Source organism: Haematobia irritans, chromosome 3 (genome assembly GCF_050003625.1).
Source record: "Haematobia irritans isolate KBUSLIRL chromosome 3, ASM5000362v1, whole genome shotgun sequence".
In the NCBI taxonomy this organism is placed as follows: domain Eukaryota; kingdom Metazoa; phylum Arthropoda; class Insecta; order Diptera; family Muscidae; genus Haematobia; species Haematobia irritans.
Genome location: NC_134399.1, coordinates 40,182,805 through 40,202,105, shown reverse-complemented (window position 1 = coordinate 40,202,105; position 19,301 = coordinate 40,182,805). Strand labels below are relative to the sequence as shown.

Here is a 19,301-nt window from a genome sequence, read left to right as displayed (position 1 = left end):
TCTCTATTATTCTTATATTTGCTATAATTTTAATAAATAAATAAATAATAATAAATAAAATTTTATTTCTTTTTTCAAAAATTTAATTCTATAGAATTTGTTAAAAAAAATTTTCTATAGAAAATTCTGTCACAATTTTATTTCTGTAGAAAATTTTGTTAAAATTTTATTTCTATAGAAAAATTTTGTCAACATTTTATTTCTATAGAAAATTTTGTCAACATTTTATTTCTTTGAAAAATTTTGTCAAAATTTTATTTTCAAAAAAAGTTTTTTCAAATTTTTGTTTCTATAGAAAAATTAAAATTTTGTTTAACTGACAGCCTAAGTAGCTAATACTAGATTATTCTCTATTATTCTTATATTTGCTATAAATTTAATAAATAAATAAATAATAAATGGTGTTAGAATTTTATTTCTTTTTTAAAAAAAATTATTTCTATAGAAGTTTTTACAAAAAATTTTTCCATAGAAAATTCTGTCAAAATTTTATTTCTATAGAAAATTTTGTCAAAATTTTATTTTTTTGGAAAATTTTGTAAAGATTTTATTTCTAAAGAAAATTTTGTCAAAATTTTATTTCTATAGAAAATTTAAGTCTTCTTTGTAATATTTTGCAAAATCTACCAAAACATAAACAATTCTACTAATTTTCCAAACATTAAAAATTTTACTAGTTTTGATAGAATTCTACAAAATTTGGCAACCGTGATAGCAATAGCACTGGCGTTTTTATTTTTTGGAAAAATAAGGAGTGAACAAATTATTTTAACATCTAAGACAATATAGAAAAATGTATTAAATTAAATAATAATAATATAGAAATAAATTAATTACACTACACTGAAAAAAGCATGCCCGTTCCAAAAATTATGTCTTTACTCTAACGATTTTGGTATTGATTCCGAGCCAAAGAAGCGGAGAATTCAAGTAAGGATACTTTTAAGACACAATTCTCTTTTAAATTTGGGTTTTGCGTATTTGATTCTAGGAAGCAAATTTTAATTTTTCGTTTTTTCAACTTTGGTTCTTCATATGTTATAAATTTCCCTTACAAGCGTGTTAACGACAACATCAATTTTCAAATTCAGACTGGACTTCTAGTAGAAATTATACTATCTTTCAAGTAGAAAACGTCTTTAAAATAAAGTGTTGAAAACCCTGTCCTATTTTTGAATACATTTTTGCTTTGTTGTCAAGATACAAAAAGATAACAAATTTAAAGACAATTTGATTAATTTTAAAGAATTTTTCTGAATTATTAAAGTCAAGTAGACCTTAGTTCAAAACATTTTTCTTTCATGTTATGATACCCATTTTTAATTCGAATCATTTAATTATAACGACAAAACGACTTCATTGAAAAGTTTATCGACTTTTGGATAAGGGAAAAAAACTTTATATCAGAGAAATGCGTCTTCTTTGTTAGGCAAAATTCGCATTCGTATTTTAAGGACATGAAATCTTTGGCCTCACGACAATATGTTTTTCAGTGTATAAACTAAATATTATGAATTGAAATTTTCTTTTACGTAGATACGTCCTGTTCATGGCACATCTGTTAAAAAAATCGTTCCTTTGGCTCCTGGAGCATTTTAGAGGGTAAGGTGTACTTCGCCGAGAATGGGCCAAAATACCACAGAGCCACTTTCATGTATGTGTTTTTTACGTCATCGTGCCAAAGTTAAAAATTTCAATTCTAAACGCATATTTCTAAACCTGAAATGAATTATTTTTGTCGCCATTGTCGACATTTTACGCCTCTCTAAGGAAACCCTTCCAAATACTGTGCCTCAGTAAAATCCTTTTAAGGCTCGGAAAAGAAACATGCAACTAACAAGCATTGGGGCCATGAATGTTCTTTTTAAATCAGTCCCCAAATAAAAAGCAGACAACAACACGAGAATTCTATGTTCTGACTGTCATTGAAAAATGTGTCTAAATGGCTGACATGAAATGAAGCCACCAGTCGGCCCATTAGCAATCTGCTGTAGAAACGCCAGCAGGTCTATCTTTTCCAACTGACTGTCACCTTTTCGTCTTAGTTGCTTTGTTGCCATTAAAAAAAAAACTGTATATGAAAGAAAGACAGCTAAGAGTGTTGGCCATTGTTGGAACTGCAATACAATATTGTCATCAAGGTTCATGTGAACTTGTAGCCGTTCACGTTGTCGCCATAATTAGAACGTCCAAGAATGGGGCATCAAACACCAATGATTTTGCCTTTGCTGTACGCAGTAGTCGCCTTTGTAAGCATGGAGAATAGAAATGAAGAATTATTTAACAACCCTAATGGATGGACGCACCGACAGACGGACAAACGGACAGACGAAAAGTGACTGCAATGGCTGTGTTACCAACAAAACTACATGGTATCAAGGAATAAAACTCTGGCCATTAACTGAAATTAACATTGTCTTTGTTAACGCTTGCATAAATTCCACACGACCAACTAACACTCGTCAAGGGCTAATATGGGCAGGCTATACTGAAGTGACATAGGTCAAGATAGTCTGATGTCATCTCTATACTTCTTTCTTTGAGTCGTTTGGCCAGTAGTAAGTGTTTTTGCCTTATGGGACAACGTAAGATTTTTTTTTTAAATGTCAAAAATAATATCATTCGCATAAAAACGGTGATATAGACATTTCAAAAAGGTGGCATACAATGTGACAAACTTCAATGCTTTTATTTGAGTTTTTATTTACAAATTAGGTTTAAATTAAGCTGACATAAATGTCATAAAAATTCATTGCTCAAAATTGACAATTGAGAAGAGTGATCAAATAATCGTCTTTTCTTGGTTTGAAAAAATCGGACTATATTCCTAAACTGGCGGACGGTATTTTTTTAAATCGAATAACCGTCTTGAAATTTTTTCTAAGCGTCTGTTATAGATAGAAATTCATCCCGCAATGAGATTTATTTATCCAGGTTCTTATGTTTGGAATAAGTACATCTTTTTTCATCTGTGTCTCATCCACGGTTGCCACTCGAGCTCAAAATAATCTATCAAAAATTGGAGAAAATCTTACCAAATAACTACCCCACAAAAAAATCTTATTTTGCAAAATTTTATCTCTATAGAAAATTTTGCCAAAATTTTATTTCTACACTGTTAGAAAAATATGTTTTTCATATGTTCCGATATAAACAATATGTGTTTCGGGCACAATTTTTAAACACAATATATTTAAGTGCAAACATGTAATGTTCCTTAACTAACTCTAAATGTTTGGGACAAATATGTTGTATGTTAGAACATATTATGTTTGGGGCATGAATGTTTCATAAAAATAATATGTGTGAATGTAAACATATATACATTTACAAATTTCGAGTAAACATATATATGTTGTGATATTTTATTCAGAGAGCGACAGAGAGAGAGTATAGAGAAAGAAATAGAGATGGAAACCGGGAGGGTTGTCGAAAGATATCAACATAACACAGCGAGAGACTCAAAAGAGAGTAACTTCTGTGATACCGCTTGTATGTTGTTTCGGAAAACTGTTTTATGATAAGGCAAAAAATTTGATGTGCTTAAGTCTAAATATTATTTAATTTGAATATTAGTAGAGTAGAGTAAAGAGAATAAACATTTGGAACCAAGAGAATAGATATTTGGAAAAAAAAAACAATACGTGTTTTCGCCTTGAGAGCAGCATTTTAGGTATGTGTGGACATGTGTTTTGTTTATCATTTTGGCATTATGGGCAAAATTTTTTTCTTGGTTCCAAGAACTAAAAAATTTCGTGGAAATGAAAATTATGTGAGGGAATGAGCACAATCTTCTTTGAGGAAAATTCTTCCAAGCATATAATATTTTTGGGCTCAAAATGCTTCCAAACATACAATTTGTTCACATAACACAAACATATTAATGTTACGGCAGTATCCAATAATATATATGCTTCCTGCAAAATATGTTTGGGACATATGTTAGAGAAGCGATTTTTTTTTTGAGGGTGTATAGAAAATTTTGTCATAATTTTATTTCTATAGAAAATTTTGTCAAAATTTTATATCCATAGAAAATTTTGTCGAAATTTTATTTCTATAGAAAACTTTGTCAAAATTTAATTTCTATAGAACATTTTTTCAAAAATTTATCTCTATAAAAAATTTTGTCAAAATTTTATTTCTATAGAAATTTTTTCAAAATTTTATATCTATGGAAAATTTTGTCAAAATTTAATTTATATAGAACATTTTTTCAAAATTTTATTTCTATAGAATTTTTTTTCAAAATTTTATTTCTATGGAAAATTTTGTCAAAATTTTATTTCTATAGAAAATGTTGTCAAAATTTTATTTCTAAAGAAAATTTGTGAGGTACCTACCATATTGTCAAAATTTAATTTCTGTAGAACATTTTTTCAAAATGTTATTTCTATGGAAAATTTTGTCAAAATTTAATTTCTATAGTACATTTTTTCAAAATTTTATTTCTATGGAAAATTTTGTCAAAATTTTATTTCTATGAAAAATTTTGTCAACATTTTATTTCCATAGAAAATTTTGTCAAAATTTTATTTCTATAGAAAATTTTGTCAAAATTTTATTTCTATAGAAAATTTTGTCAAAATTTTAGTTCTATAAACCGGTGGCTTTTTTTCGTATTGCAATCTTACCCACAAAATGTCGGTGGCAGTGAGAAAGACACCAATTACCATGCGATCTTTTACATTGATACAAATGCGAGAATAAAAACACCACTAGTATAAACGATTTTCGTATGCAGTGTCTTGCAATCTTAAACCAATCGATATCGTAACAACGCTCGGTAAACAAAAAACGAGTGTGGCACTTAAGTATGAAACAACAACAATTACGAGCAATTGGCATTAGCTCAAGAGAATTGAGAGAGTACCAAATATGAGAATACCAAACTGCTGAGATATGGGTAACCAATTTGTGTCAGGGATGGACAATGCAGTACTGTAGTACTTTTTTCAATACTTTTTCACCCTGGTCAGTATCGAGTACCCCCGCGAATAGTTTTGTACCTTTTGTGTAGACATTTTGTAGCCGATATCAGATTTATGGTACAATAGTTTTCACAAAATATTTTAATATTTTGAGAAAGTCTAACAAATTTGCTAATTAGCCATAGTCAACTACACGATATTATTGAATTTCAAGAATGTTTTAGTTGAAAAAGCATATGATTCTATATTACGCTTCCACACGAACACTTTCTAGATAAGAATTATCGATCTCGTACTAAAATAATGCGAACCATTACAGTCACGGTCGAATCTTGAGACAAACAAAAATCTACCAACATTTGGAGAAAATCTTACCAAAAACTACCAAAAAATATTATTTTGCAAAAATTTATTTCTTTAGAAAAATTTTATTTGTATAGAAATTTTTATCAAAAGTTTATTTCTATAGAAAATTTTGTCAAATTTTATTTTTATAAACATTTTTTTCAAAATTTTATTTCTGATGAAAATTTTATCAAAATTTTATTTCTATAGAATATTTTGTCAACATTTTATTTCTAAAGAAAATTTTGTCAACATTTGATTTTTATAGAAAATTTGGTTAAAATTTTATTTTTATTGGAAATTTGTTGAAAATTTTATTTTTTATGGGAAATTTGGTCAAAATTTGATTTTTATGGGAAATTTGTTGAAAATTTTATTTTTATGGAAAATTTGGTCAAAATTTGATTTTTATGGAAAGTTGGTGAAAATTTTATTTTTATTGAAAATTTGGTTAAAATTTGATTTTTATGGGAAATTTGGTCAAAATTTGATTTTTATGGGAAATTTGGTAAAAATTTTATTTTTATGGGAAATTTGGTGAACATTTTATTTTTATGGAAAATTTGGTCAAAATTTAAATTTTATGGGAAATTTGGTCAAAATTTTATTTTTATTGAAAATTTGGTAAAAATTTTATATCTATTGAAAATTTAGTCAAAATTTTATTTCTGATGAAAATTTTATTTCTATAGAAAAATTTGTCAAAATGTTATTTCCATAGAATATTCTGTCAAAATTTTATTTCTATGGAAAATTTTGTCATAATTTTATTTCTATAGAAAATTTTGTCAAAATTTTATTTCAATAAATTTGTTTTTTTTTATTTATTTACTAGCGTAACCCGGCCCGCTTCGCTGCGCCTTCCGAAGCGTATTTGTAGGAACATTTTGCGTTAACTTAGTCAACCATATCCATCGTGCTGAAAACAATTTCGAAAACATTTGTATTCTTTCAAACAAATCGGACTACTTGCTTTTTCGTTTATAGGTTCGTTTTACGGTTCGGGGAGAGGGAGTACCCTTTCCTCCGAATTTTTTAAATAATGTTCTGTATTCAAGTAGTTGGACAATCTTCTATATTTCTTTTGAATAAGAAGAAAATAAGTGTTGTTTATCAAGGAAAGGTATCCTTCTCCTCAACATATCTGAAAATTATTTATAATTATATTATAATAACATACAAAGAATTACTGTTTCCCATCCAATAAATCGGAAAAGGCAAAAGTAGTAAAAAATTTTACCACATTAACATTTGCGTTGCTACCAATTTCATGTAAATTTAAGTTCTTTACCAAAAAAGAAGTCTGGCAGAAGCCTGTGTAAAAATCATAAAATTGTGTACCGAGTTCCCATTTACGGACAACCCTCTACTTTCAATTTAAGAAAAAAAAGGGAACCCTCTCCTCACCTTCGCTCCACTCCGACATGATATCGGACTATCACGTACCCTATATTCATTTCACAACTACTCAGTGCTCCCTATAAATTCTATCGAAGTAAATCGACAAAGTTTATTTCAATTTTCCCCTTCCCCAACCAGATATCGAGAAATCATATATAAATTTAATCCCTCCTCCCACATTCCCTGTAAATTTCAAGTAGATCGGAGATGTTTAAATTTTGCTCTATTGTTTTAAAGGGACGTCACTTTCCCCGATACAATATCAACAAACACCGTGGTGAATAGCACCCCGTGGTGAATTCTTCAAACTTTCCTTCAAGTGTGGGGCAAGGAAGGTTGCCTCTTCGTTTGTAACTATCCCCCACTTCCTTTGTAAATTTCAAGAAAACTTAAGAATTTTTTTTTGCAGTTTTAGAGGTGGACTTCCTCCCCGACCAAATATCGAAAAGTGATGAAGCGTATCTTTTGTAAACGTCCCAGAAAATGTCAAGCAAATTATAAGCCTAAAGGGACGGCCTCTCTTCCGTCCAAATATCACAAAATCAGGTATCAACTATTAATAATCGTAACCTCTCCTCAGTCCTGTGTAAATTTCAAGTAACTCGGTAAAGTTAAATTGTTTCTCTGTATGTACTTAAGAGAAGCGGATGTCTCCCTATGCCCTTTTATTTTTATTAAAAAATCAGGAACCTGATATAAATTTCATAACTTCACCTATTTTTTCCGTAAAATTTCAGTCGGGGGAGTTTATTTTTGTTTTGACTGTACTTTAAAAATAAAGTCGGTTAAAGGGGTGGTCCCCCTCCCCGACCAAAAAATAATGTAGCGGATTTTTGTCTAGATGCCAACCCCAACATTCAATGAAAATTTCAAGCAAATCGCATAATTTTGTTCCAAGTTTCAAAAAGTATGGCAAGGGGGTGGTCCCCCTCTCCGTCTACATATGAAATCATCAGGTACCCCATATTAATTCCGCACCGCATGTTCTCTGTAAATCTCAGATAATTTAGAGAATTTTAGTTTTTTCACTGTACTTTAAAAAAAGTCGAACAAAGGGGAGGTCCCCCTCCGCCACCAAATATCGAAATATAAAGTAGCGGATCTTTGTCTAGATGCCAACCCCAACCTTCAATGAAAATTTCCAGCAAATCGGTCAACTTTGGTCCAATTTTCAAAAAGTCCGACAAAGGGGAGGTCCCCCTCCGCGACCAGGTGTCAAAAAATAAGGTACCCTATTTTCACCACATGAACGCCCCCTACGATCTCTGAAAGTTTCAAGTAAATCGGTTCAACCGTTTCGGAGCCAACTCGGAACATACAAACAAACAATCAAACAAACAAATAAACAAACATAAATTGAATTTTATATATATAGATTTAAAGAAAATTTATGAAGTACCATGATTTCTACTAATCTACCAAACAGTAGAATTCTACACCCAGAGAAGGAATATGATCACCTCAAACCTGTTTTAAGAGCAAAATGTTATTTTTGGGTGGTGACCATGTAACATGGTTTTCGCAACCATGTTATTTTCTCGGAAATCATGTATCTGATTTCGGCAAGCAGATTATATTTGATGAGAAAATAACATTTTAGTGACAAACATGTTACATGGTCACCATACAAAAATAACATTTTGCTCTTGAAACATGTTTGAGGTGATCATATTCCTTCTCTGCGTGTATTAACTGTAGCAACCGTGATTACAATACTACAGTCAGTGCTGCCGCTACTACTTCAATCGAAGTATTTTGCTTCATTTTCACAAAATTTACTTCGTCACTCCTTCTTCCAAAAATCTGCTTCACTTTTTGTTCTGCTTCAAATTTTTAAAATTTTCCCCATATTACCTAATAGTTTTTCCTATTCCTTTCATTACGATGAACATAGCGGTTTTAATCATCGAATTATTAACCGATGTGGACCAATTTTTGCATAGTTGTTATAGACCATATACTTACACCATGTACCAAATTTCAGCCGGATCGGATGAAATTTGGTTCTCTTATCGGGGGATCAGTTAATATGGGGGCTATATATAATTATGGACCGATGTGGACCAATTTTTGCATGGTTGTTAGAGATCATATGCTGAAGCCATGTACCAAATTTCAGCTGGATCGGATGAAATTTGCTTCTCTTAGAGTCCCCGCAAGCCAAATTTGGGGGTCCGTTTATATGGGGGCTATACGTAAAAGTGGACCGATATGGCCCATTTGCAATACCATCCGACCTACATCAATAACAACTACTTATGCCAAGTCGATAGCTTCTTTCGTTCGGAAGTTAGCGTTTTTCAACAGACAGACGGACGGACATGCTCAGATCGACTCAGAATTTCACCACGACCCAGAATATATATACTTTATGGGGTCTTAGAGCAATATTTCGATGTGTTACAAACGGAATGACAAAGTTAATATACCCCCCCATCCTATGGTGGAGGGTATAATAAAATGAATTCTATTGTTTGTTTTCAAAAATGTATGCTACTTCAATTTTATTCATTTGTTTTCAAAAATGTATGCTACTTCAATTTTATTCAATCTACTCCACTTTTTCCAAAATCTACTTCACTCAATTTGTCACTAGCGGCAGCACTGACTACAGTAGTCTTTGTAAGCGGATATAAAACTAAAAAAATATTTCAAATTGAAGTTTGTCAACTCCTTATAAAGTTTTATTTTCTTTAAAATTCAGTCCAAATGAGCTCTGGACAATAATCCATCAATGGAATTTTTGTTGAAATTTAGTGAACAGTACTTTTTCGCTCAAAAAAAAAAAATACTTTTTTAGTACTTTCGTAAAAATTGAATTTTCCATCACTGATTTGTGCGATTGCTTTACTACGGTGTTTTCGAGAGACCAACGCTCATACTAACAAACACCGACAGTTGTCGGTTGCATTGGATATTGGTGGTTGAATTATTTTGAATTGAATTGGTGTTTTAAGATTGCAAATATTGGTGTTTAATAAATATGTTACACTGGTCGGTTGCGGTAGATCGCAACTGTTCTCTGGTACCTACCTCTTAGTTGGAGAAGAATAATGTTCAAAGTCTACCAAAACATAAAGTATTCTACCAATCTGCCAAACAGTAAAAAATCTACCATTTTTGGTATAATTTTACCAACTGTGGCAGCTCCTTTGCCATTTATTCTGTAATATTTCGCGAGCTTCCCTTCTTATGCGTCGTTTTTTAGTGTTCAACATCGGTGCTTGTTCGTTAAACATCTCCAACTTTCGATCAAAGTGTAAGATTTTTTCAAACATAAACATTTCGTACGCATAAACTGATAATATTGGGAATTGAAAGAATCGTTTTGTGGTCACCATTATCGTCTCTTTTTCCTGCTGCTAGTTGTAAATAGTTTAGTTTTTGCCATGTACTTGTTGTTCCCAGTCAATTGTTTCTTACGATTTCCATCAGTAAAATTTCATTGCATACTTTTGGGCAGTACAATTTGGTTTCAGTATTAACTCCTTAAATTTTTGGGCTAAATTTTATAAAAAAAATCGATTTAACCTAAATATTCTTTAAAAGAGATATTATCCTTGAAGATTGGGATTTATTTATATTTTTTCCCATCAAATAAAATATAGACAATCAATTAATCTATTATGAGCTGTCACATACACATCGGTGTAATTGGAGAGCATTTGTATTTTCTCCCCTTTTTGGGGAATTTAATAGATCCATTGCAGGCAACACCAACTGCTGGTTCAATTTATTTTTCTAATAGACATTTGAATTATGTTCCATTCAGTCATTCATTCACACGCTATGCCCTATGTAAACAAATCCTTGAATTGAAGGTATTCTCCACTAATTGCTTTGTATGTTTTAGATTTTCAATGGTCTGGGTGGGTTACGATATTGAAGTTAGCTCATGAAATGAAATGATTCTCGAGCATGGATGGATGGTCGGGCATTTGTTACCTTTTATGGAATTGGCTATAGTTAAAAATAACCACATTGCATATACCATACATACGGTTGGAAGCATTCGTGCATTTATCTGCATATTGCAAACTGTGTAAATCGCTCATTCAGGCAACCAGCCAGTCATCCATCCAAATATTCATTCATGCCTGGTAGTCATCCAATTTGCATGCCCTAACTGGTTATTTGGCATGGCCTGTATTTGTTTAAACCATTAACTCTATCAGCCGCACATTTTCCAAAGTTGCATATGCTAATTAAAATTCCATATGAATTTTATTGTGCAAATGGTCTCCACGTTTGTTGGGGTGTCACTCTAACTTGCCATCCTCACAGAGGGCATGCTGTGTGATACTTTTTCTTTGTCGATTTACCAGCCAGTTTTTTTTATAGCCCATACTCTAGGATGGATGGCGTAATAGGATAGACATTCAGTTTGTAACAGACATTTGGGATACGGTATCAAATTGTAGGATGTTATTTTTCTTACAGAAAAAAATTAAATAATTGAACTCATTGTTATTGAAAACGAAAGCATAGGCCTGGCATCCTTCGAGTTTAGCAATAATGTGTTTAAATCGTTTAAATTTTTTTCAGTATAAAACAGACCGAAGAACATGAAGCCAGATTTTTTAAAATATTTGCAAACTCACACTACAAGAAGGCTAGTGGGGAATGACATCTGGGAGCTTATGATGGCAGGAAGCCAATGCTATCCCATCAAAACTTAGCGCGTGCACTAGGGATGCTAATGTTTCAGTTATCACGGACATTTGTAATAATGAGTCGTTGTCATGGTTGCCACTGTTGGTAGAATTCTACCAAAAACTGTAGATTTTTTTTTGGTAGATTGGTAGAATTCTTGATCTTTTGATAGTGGACAAACTTCACGTTTGTCAACTCTTTTGAATTTTTATAAATGATTTCCATTGAATTATTGTAAATGAATTCTGAATTATAAACTGAATTACTGTTAATGAATGTCCATAAAATCACAATTAAATTAATATTTTGAATTGTCAAAATGCTGAATTAAAATCTATTGTGAATTATTGCTTATTAAAATTTAGTACATTAAGTTAGCTGATTTTAAGTTTCTTTTCTATCGCTCGCGGCTAATTTTCCTGCCGCATCATAAAGGTGAGCCTCTCTTCTCTTATCATTTCTATTTCCTTTTTTTATCCTCAATAAATTTGTTGTTGTAAATTGAAACTTATTGGTGGTCCATCTTTTTATTTCTTACATCACTTTCCGGTTGGGTTTCGTTTGGATTTTAATTTATTATTTCTCATTAATTTGAGAAATAATAAAGTGATCTATCCAAAATATACAGTCCACTTCTCATACTCTTCAAGGATTCCATCATTATTACACTCATCCCCGCTATCGTTGGTATCGCCCCACACACCTATGCAGATAGATTTTGCAAAGCATTCCTCTTCAACTAAGAGGTACTTCAATTTTCGATATGAATAAAATTTTGAAAACATTTTCTATATGTTAGAAATAAAATTTTGAGAAAATCTATAGAAATACAATTTTGCGAAATTTTTTTTTATACAAATAAAATTTTGAGTAAATCTTCTATGGAAATAAAATTTTGAATAAACTTCTAAAGAAATAAAATTTTGAGAAAATTTTAAAGAGAAATAAAATTTTCTATAGAAACAAAATTGTGACTACACAGAAAAAAATTTCATGAAAATTTTTCCAATTAAAATTTTAATTGAGTTTTAAAAAATATTCAATTAAAAATTTAATTGATTAAATAACTTTTTTAATTGAAACAAAAATTAATAGTATCAATTAATTTTTTAATTGGATCTGTACAATTCTATACATTTGCCTTTTATATTTCATAGATTCCCATATTGTCAATAATTGCCACCAGCATAGTTTGCTGTACCCAAACATTGTTGGCTGATCAATTAATTTTTTAATTGACCTTCAATTAATTTTTTAATTGATACTATCATTTCTGTGATTGAAGACATTTCAGTTAAAAAATTAATTGGATCAATTAATTTCGTTATTGAACTAGAAAAAAATTGTTTGTTTGTATTGAACTTTCTATTGAAATAAAATTTTGACCAAATTTTCTATAGAAATAAAATTTTAGCCAAATTATCTATAGATATAAAATTTTGCGAAAATCTTCTCTAGAAATAAAATTTTCTATAGAAATAAAATGCTGATAAAATTTTCTATAGAAATAATATTTTGACGACATTTTCTGTAGAAATAAATTTTGAAAAAATTTTATATAGAAATAAAAGTTTGACCAAATTTTCTTTAGAAATAAAATTTTGAGTAAATCTTCTATAGAAATAATATTTTGAGAGAAATTTATATGGAAATATAATTTTGAACAAATTTTATATGGAAATACAATTTTGAAAAAATTTTTAAGAGATTTTTATATAGAATTATTTCTATATAATTTTGAAAAAAAAAAAAAATTTACAGAAATAAAATCCTTTTTATTTCTCCTTACATTTTTAGGCTAAATTTTATAAAAAAAATCGATTTAACCTAAATATTCTTTAAAAGAGATATTATCCTTGAAGAATGGGATTTATTTATATTTTTTCCCATCAAATAAAGTATAGACAATCAATGAATTTCATATAGAAAAAAATTTTTAAGAGAATTTTATATAGACTTATTTCTATATAATTTTGAAAAAAAATTTTACAGAAATAAAATGGTTGCCAAATTTTGAGTAAATCTTCCATAGAAATAATTTTTTGAGAAAAATTTTTATAAAAAAAAAAATTGAGAAAAACTTCTACATAAATAAAATGTTGATCAAATTTTGTATAGAAATAAAATTTTGTGAAAATTTCATATAGAAATACATTTTTGGAAAATATCATATATAAATAAAATTTAGGAAAAATTTCATATAAAAATAAAATTTTGAAAAAAATTGTTTTTGAGAAAATTGTATATATAGAAATAAAATTTTTTATTGAAATAAAATTTCTACATAATTTTCTATAAATTCAATATGTTTAAAATTTTGAATTTTCATATCCAAAAAATTCTCCCTTATAGGAGTTCTTATTCATTTATTTGAAGAAAAAACATTTTTCTTTTTATACAAATCACAAAAATTTGGTCAAACACTTCAAATTTTATTTATTTTAATTTGGTAGACTTGTGGTAAAATATTATTCAACGTTTGATAGATTATTTTTTGACACTAGTGACAATTGTGGTCGTTGCCCGATAACGGAATTTGCAATTACTTCTACACAAGACATCGCGTTAGTGATGGTTAGGTTAGGTTAGGTGGCAGCCCGAAGTATCAGGCTCACTTAGACTATTCAGTCCATTGTGATACCACATTGGTGAACTTCTCTCTTATCACTGAGTGCTGCCCGATTCGATGTTAAGCTCAATGACAAGGGACCTCCTTTTTATAGCCGAGTCCGAACGGCGTTCCACATTGCAGTGAAACCACTTAGAGAAGCTTTGAAACCCTCAGAAATGTCACCAGCATTACTGAAAAACTTTTTGGTGTTTGGTCGAAGCAGGAATTGAACCCACGACCTTGTGTATGCAAGGCGGGCATGCTAACCATTGCACCAGGGTGGCTCCCCGCGTTAGTGATGAAAAAGAATGAAGTACACAGGAAATCTCCCATGCCAAGTAATCTTTGAGGTAACTTTGTTCGAAATTGGGGAGCAATTACTTTTAAAGAGAAGTCTAGCTTACTTTCGCAAGGCCTGTCCAATGAGGAAAGTTCTTCTGGTTGTGAGCGAGATATTAGCCAACCAATGTAGTTTGCCACTTGCCAATGTCCAAGTGAGCTTGAAGAGGCTGCCAGTTCTAATTTCGATGTAACCCCATACAAATTTATCAAACGACTTTGGCAAATATACATGCTGTCTATTGTAGAACGAATCTTTTTGAAATTTTCTTCTAAGTATATTTTTGAAAAATGCTAATTTAGTTCTTTTGGTGTAGGGTACCATATACTCGGCTCCAACCGAGTTTAGCTCTACATTGTATAATGTTTTTCTCGTTTTCAAATACAGTTATTTGCCAGTTTAGCACTGCTACAGTTTCGTCATAATGCAGTTGTTCATCTACTGATGCGGTGACGCATGATTTGTGCATTTACCACACAGACTTGTGAATTCAATTAACTGTGCCACCACTACTATGTGGAGTTCATTCAAAAGTTGTGAATGATTCGTGTTTTGACACTTTCATCCATGCAAAAAATATTTCTGCAATTATTAATATAATATAAATCCTGTAAATAAGGCCGTAAGTAAAGACGTAAATTTCAAACGGATCAGATGAAATGTGTTCCTCCATGAGGCTACAGAAGTCAATTTTTGGGGGTCGGTTTCTACAATAAGTGCATGTACCAAGTTTCAAGTGGATAGCTTGAGTCCTTCGGAAGTTAGCGTGATTTCAACAGATGAACGGACATCGTTAGATACACCCTCAAAAAAATCGCTTCTGTAACATATGCCCCAAATACATTTTGCTTCAAGCATATATATTTTCAGGATTGGTCCAAATAAAATATAGTTTGTATTGTTCAAACATATTATGTTTCATCTTAGGCATACACAGGTGGAAAAAAAATTCAACGAAGTTTTCTTTGTGTATATATATTTTTTAGGCGCCAATTGGCTACATCCCTTCTTTTACTTGCAACACATTTGTATGTGTGGTAATTCGCTAACTTTTACTCGTTCTTTTCATTCGGTTCAACAAATGCTTAATATAACCTTGCACAGTTTATTTGTTGCTAATGCTTAACATTGACTTTATAGTTTCAATATTCTCCGTTTATTGGCGATAAATTAATTAACGGATGATTTAATAAAACCAATATCCTTCCCGAAAGTATCTGTTTCAAATATCGATTAATAATCGTATCGATGAATAATAACACAGTTCAATATGCTCCGGTTTTCTCATTAAACTTTCAAATGAAAAGCAATTCATTTTGCCTTGTATCGATTCGCATAAATTTCATGTTTTTTTTTTTTTTTTTGCAATTACGTCCTTCACTTAAGATCCTCATCTTTATATGCGATGCCTTGGTATTGGTGTTTTGTGCATCAGTTCGTGCTTTACTGGAGTATGGCACTTTTTCTTTATTTCTCTTCATTTTTGCAGAGCTAGTAAAAGTAAAATGTGTACTAATTGCATTCTTTTTTGTCGCTCTCTTTTCCTTTGCAGATATCCAAACATTTGAAGGGGTTTGAAGAAACTACATTGAGTTCATGAAACGTTTTGGCATTTCCCCCGTATGTCAGCGGAGCAGAGAGCATTTGTTCCGTTGCACTTTTGCCGTTTTCCTTTTTGTTTTAGAAGCAAATAATGTGTTTAATTGAATGTAAGTAATGAGTATTTTTTCCACTTTTTAATTTCTTATTTATTAAAAATAACGGCAAAAGAGAAAAGTTGCAATGACCATGGCTATTCACTTAGAAGACATTACCCACACAAAAAAAGTATTCCTTTCAAGAATAATTAAATTTAATTAATTGCTATCAATTACTGTTCTGTTTCTTTAGTTTTTGATCTATCATATTCTACTAAAGTTAACCGAAAACAGTTGACAGTTGGCACCACCCCTCAAACAGAGAGAGAGAGAGAGAGAGATGGAGAGTGAGAGATACTTTGGAGAGATTTATTGGGTAATAAGTTTTTGACCATGAATTTCGACAAAAACATGAACATTATTACCCACAATGGTAATTTTGAAGTGAAACTTATCAATATTTCCCAAGTATTTTGTAATTTTTTTATTAATAAATATAAAATAATTTCTCTCTTTTATATAGCTTGCCTATATTTGTCAATACTGTAACTCTCATACTCATTAAAAACAGAAACTGAAGAAATCTTACTCAGTATAAATTGAGATTGAGATACGGGGGAATTTTAACCATTACAAAGGGAGCATAGGAGGAAGCTAAAGTCATATCTATAGATCTTGGTTCAAGTTTTGTTAAATATTACTCTATACTTCATTTGATGTTATTTATGTATTTTTAGGCAACTACTCCGAAAGAAACTGTCATTAAAATTGAATCAATGACAGTTTTGACAGCATGAAACGTTTCGTTATTTAATAGAAAAATCATAACGAAATTGTATTTATGAAATTGCTTCGTTGGTAAAATATTCATGAGAATTATTAAGTTTAATATTATCACTGTAAGAATCAGCCAGTCAGTTGCCTGCAAGTCCAACTATTCTATTGAAAAAGTCTTTAAGCGATTTTTTCATAGCAAATATTATGTGGTATTACTATTTGTTTATATTAAATGAACTCAACTTCGGTTAGGATCTGATTAATTAGTAAAATTAAGTCTTAAATCTGAAACAATTTTAAGGAAACTTCGCAAAAGTTTATTTATGATTTATGGCTCGATATATATGTATCAGAAGTTTAGGAAAATTGGAGTCATTTTTACAACTTTTCGACTAAGTAGTGGCGATTTTACAAGAAGCTATATCTAAATCAGAAAAACATATAAATGGGAGCTATATGTAAATCTGAACCGATTTCAACCAAATTTGGCACGCATAGCTTCAATGCTAATTCTGCTCGCTGTGCAAAATTTCAATTAAATCGGAGTAAAATATTGGCCACTGTTGTCATATGAGTGTAAATCGGGCGAAAGCTATATATGGGAGCTATATCTAAATCTGAACCGATTTCAATAAAATTTGGCACACTTGACTATAGTACTAATTGTTCTTCTTGTGCAAAATTTTAAGCAAATTAGGATAAAACTCTGGCTTCTGGGGCCATATAAGTCCATATCGGGCGAAATATATATATGGGAGCTATATTTAAATCTGAACCGATTTCTTCTAAAATCATTAGGGTTCTATTTTGAGCCAAAACACATACTTGTGCCAAATTTGAAGTCGATTGGACTAAAACTGCGACCTAGACTTTGATTACAAAACTGTGCTCACGCACAGACGGACATGGCTATATCGACTCAGGAGCCCACCCTGAGCATTTTTGCCAAAGACACCATGTGTCTATCTCGTCCCCTTCTGGGTGTTGCAAACATATGCACTAACTTATAATACCCTGTTCCACAGTGTGGGGCACGGTATAATTAAATTATTTAATTAAAAATATTTAATTTGAATTAAAGTAAAATATGGAAATATATATAAAATCACTATCGAACGAAGATAAAATAAAATAAAATTAAATAAAATAAATAAAGTTTAAATTTAATTTAACAAATTTAAATTTAAGAAATAAATTAAACAAGTATATACGGCCGTAAGTTCGGCCAGGCCGAAGCTTATGTACCCTCCATCATGGATTGCGTAGAAACTTTTTCTAAACACTGCCATCCACAATCGAATTACTTAAGTTGCGGTAACGCTTGCCGATGGCAAGGTATCTTAAAACCTCCTAACACCATCTTCTAAATTGTATGTAAGTCCATACGTGGTATATATTAAATCAAAAAAGATCGATCCAATACGTATATAATTCAGTTTGACAAAGTAGACATAAAATTTTGACAAAATTTTCTACAGAAATAAAATTTTAACAAAATTTTCTATAGAAATAAAATTTTCTATAGAAATAAAAATTTTGACAAAATTTTCTATAGAAAGAAAATTTTGATAAAAATTTCTACAGAAATAAAATTGTAACAAAATTTTCTATAGAAATAGACTTTTGACAAAATATTCTATAGAAATAAAATCTTGGTAGATTATTTTTGGCTCGAGTAGCAACCATGATTATGAACCGAATAAAATTTGAACAAAATTTTCTATAGAAATAAAATTTTGACAATGATGAAAATTTTATTGTGAACCGAATAAAATTTTAACAAAATTTTCTCTAGAAATAAAATTTTGACAAAATTTTCTATAGAAATAAAATTATGACAAAATTTTCTATAGAAATAAAATTTTGGTAGATTAATTTTGGCTCTAGTGGCAACCATGGTTATGAACCGATATGGACCAATTTTTGAGTGATTGGACCAATTGTTGTATGGTTGTTAGCGACCATATACTAACACCACGTTCCTAATTTGAACCGGATCGGATGAATTTTGCTCCTCCAAGAGGCTCCGGAGGTCAAATCTGGAGAACGTTTTATATGGGGGCTATATATAATTATGGACCGATATGGACCAATTCTGGCATGGTTGTTAAAGATCATATACTAACACCATGTTCAAAATTACAACCGGATTGGGTGAAATTTGCTTCTCTTTGGGGCTTCGCAAGCCAAATCTGGAGATCGGTTTATATGGGGTCCATATATAATTATGGACCGATGTGGACCAATTTTTGCATGGTTATTAGAGACCATATACCAACATCATGTACCAAATTTCAGCCGGATCGGATGAAATTTGCTTCTCTTTGAGGCTCCGAAAGCCAAATCTGGGGATCGGTTTATATGGGGGCTATATATAATTATGAACCGATGTGCACCAATTTTTGCATGATTGTTAGAGACCATCTACCAACACCATGTACCAAATTTCAGCCGGATCGGATGAAATATGCTTCTCTTAGAGGCTCCACAAGCCAAATCTGGGGATCGGTTTATATGGGGGCTATATATAATTATGGACCGATGTGGACCAATTTTTGCATGGTTGTTAGAGACCATATACCAACACCATATACCAAATTTCAGTC

General features: G+C 30.7%; 1 protein-coding gene across 2 annotated transcripts in view; it reads left to right on the top strand.

Annotated features, from left to right (window-relative positions):
• Nucleotides 1–19,301, top strand: part of kek5 (leucine-rich repeat, immunoglobulin-like domain-containing kekkon 5 protein) — a 524,846-nt gene that overhangs the window by 328,150 nt on the left and 177,395 nt on the right. For both annotated transcript variants that reach the window (XM_075300232.1, XM_075300233.1), the window contains one exon: nucleotides 15,834–15,990. The gene's annotated coding sequence lies outside the window, so the exon portion shown is untranslated. The remainder of the gene's footprint in view (nucleotides 1–15,833; nucleotides 15,991–19,301) is intronic.